We start from the raw sequence: 2,887 nt of genomic DNA, 5'->3' as shown, positions 1-2,887 counted from the left end.
ACTGCCGCATGCACCTGCATGAGCAAATCTGATGTGCTTATCCACAGTAGCTCTGTGATTAATACTAGACTTGAGTGCCCTAAGGTTGTTCAGTGCATGGAGACACTGGCATACCGAGAATGACCGTACCGCAAAGTATCGTATTCCACAGCTCTATCTAGACAAAGACATTCTTAGTGATCTTTTTGGTACTTTATAATGCGAAAGAGTTTTGAAAACGTGACACTGATATCTACACAGCAGCACAGTTCTCGATCACAACTTCATAATCTGTAGATCTAGATTAGTATCTCTTAGCGGTATCAATCCTCCCTTGCAGTATCAACCCTATTTTCAATGGTATCTATTGACAGCAGACACAAAAAACCGTAAACCAAGACAGAAAAAAGATAGCTGAATAAGATTAAATTAGTAGTGTACGTAAGATACAGTAGTTACTGCACTCTATTGTAGCACGCCGCTGCGCTGCGAACGACTGCGGTCACTCGTGGTGTGCAGGAACGCGAGGCCATGCTCGGTCTGCTCAAATGCCGTTTGCGATGGTTGTCGAGGCGATTTGCTAGCAGAGCGACCGAAATCTCAAGAGAGAAATTTTCTGTTCTTCAACCCAGCGACGTCGACGTATTCTCCGACGTCGTGGGCGAGCACAACGTTCTAACAGTGAAGGACGAGACGCAACCATACAATGTCGACTGGCTCAACCTCTACCACGGACACGCGTCGGCAGTCTTAAGGCCCACGACGACGGAACAAGTGTCGCTTGTGTTGAAGTACTGTAACGACCGCAATCCTTGATGCCCCAGGGGGGTAACACGGGGCTAGTAGGCGGAAGTGTACTGTGTTCGACGAGGTCGTGCTGTCGATGTCTCTTATGAATAAAGTAATTGATTTCAACGGTGCATCGGGAGTTCTGACATGTCAAGCCGGATGCATTCTTCAGAACTTGGATGCGTTCTTGGGAGAGGTCACGTGATGCCTCTGGATCTCCGAGCGAAAGGAAGCTGTCAGATAGGAGGGAATGTGGCTACAAATGCGGGAGGGATTCGTTTGTTGCGCTATGGTTCTCTTCGTGGAACTGTTCTGGGCGTCAAGCTGTTCTCGCAGATGGGACGATTCTCGACTGTTTGAATCCTCTTCAGAAAGACAACGCGGGGTATGACCTTAAGCAATTGTTTATGGGGAGTAAAGGAACGCTCGGTGTAATCACAGCCGTCTCTATTAATTAATTCTCACACTGACTCGACCGCAGAGTATTAATGTGGCTTTCTTCGGGTGTCGCTCATTTGAGAAAGTTGTACAAGTATATAGGGCAGCACAACGCTCATTGAGTGAGATACTGTTGGCTTGTGAATTTATGGATAGTGAAGCTATGCGTTTAGTCTCCTCACATCTCTCGCTTCAAAACCCTCTCTCAGATTACCCATTTTATGCTCTTATTGAAACATCGGGGTCAAATTCTGATCACGACCAACAGAAACTAAAAACGTTTTTTGAAGGTGGACTTCAGCAGCTGAGCAGAAGACAACTCTGTACACAATTCTGAGCTGAAGAATATGACCATTGATGAATACGGCGACATCAAATGCTCTGGCATTGAGCCCAGTTACCTGCCATCACAATTTGAGATTATCTTCGTCAAAGAGAACATCAGCAAGTCTGGTCATGTCGTTTGTATACGCTCCCGAGGCTTTGGTTTGCAGCAAAACTACTTTGTGGTTCTGACGGCATCGGTGAAGGAATGACATTTACAGTAGAGGTGAGGTGGTCATTTTTTGGTGAGGTGCATAACAATTAGTTAGGCGTGGTTAAGAGTGAGGGGACTTCCCCAATTTACTGTGCTTAATATGTGCTCTGACACAATTCCTACAGATGAAGTTTTATTTTACTATGAGCTACGATTCCTATTCCAAAGTGCATCGTTTCCAAGCGCTGTCCGGCGATTCTCGATACCTTGCATTTGATTCCCAAGGAGTTCAAACGACTGTTACAGACAAAGACTCAGACAGCACAGTCTTTGACTTATTAATGTGATCGTAGTAGTTTGATCAATAAGGGTATGTCAAGCTATTTACGTAAAAATGCTTTTTAGAGCGTTTGTTTGATGGATTTAATAGTTCCTGCTTTTTGCTGATTAGCTAAGCTTATTTAGTTAACTGAATTTCTGTGAACTGAACATTGAATAAAAGAGAATTGCTTTGATACTTACTAGTGATTTTGATCAGCTTGCGGTTCGTGTGCTAACCATGCAGTCCATGTATATGCTCAGTTCAGGAAACTGTATTATCAACTTGCTTTTAACTGTCAGGGCGGTCATTATTAAGTGTCAGGGGCTGGCAAATTTGCCAGAAGTCCGCATAGTTTGATATGTGACCCCTGCAAAATCCTTCCCCCACTGTCTGTTGGTTAACTCTATTGATGACCCCATAGATGTGAATATACATGCAATATATATATATATATATATATATATATATATATATATATATATATATATATATATATATATATCAATCCCGGTATGTTTAATTAACTAATGTCTTGTCATCCTTGTGTCATTGACATTATTTGAACGTTCTTCCCCAGTTGAAACAAATCATGCACACTGTGCTATTGGAACACTAGCTCTAGATGCCAGACCATTGGCTGATATGCATCGGACTGTATAATGATATTTTCTCACATTAAAAGTTTAGTTGACAATAAAGTTGACGTAAAAATATTTTGCCATTTTGTCACAAGTGTTAGTCATTTCTATTCAGCAACAATGTGCTATGCATGCAGCAGTTGAAACACATCGCGTTACATTCATGCAAGCACAAACGAGAAAGAAAAGCAAACAAGATGTTCATGAATCAATTTGCGTTCCATCAACGTAACAAATTGCTCA

General features: G+C 42.3%; 1 pseudogene; it reads left to right on the top strand.

Moving 5' to 3' along the window:
* The first annotated feature begins 508 nt into the window (after positions 1 to 508).
* LOC134190993 (D-2-hydroxyglutarate dehydrogenase, mitochondrial-like) lies at positions 509 to 2,199 on the top strand (annotated as a pseudogene).
* The last annotated feature ends 688 nt before the right edge of the window (positions 2,200 to 2,887 follow it).

The sequence above is a fragment of the Corticium candelabrum genome, chromosome 15, assembly GCF_963422355.1.
Source record: "Corticium candelabrum chromosome 15, ooCorCand1.1, whole genome shotgun sequence".
NCBI lineage: Eukaryota > Metazoa > Porifera > Homoscleromorpha > Homosclerophorida > Plakinidae > Corticium > Corticium candelabrum.
This window is presented reverse-complemented; position numbering and strand designations above follow the sequence as displayed.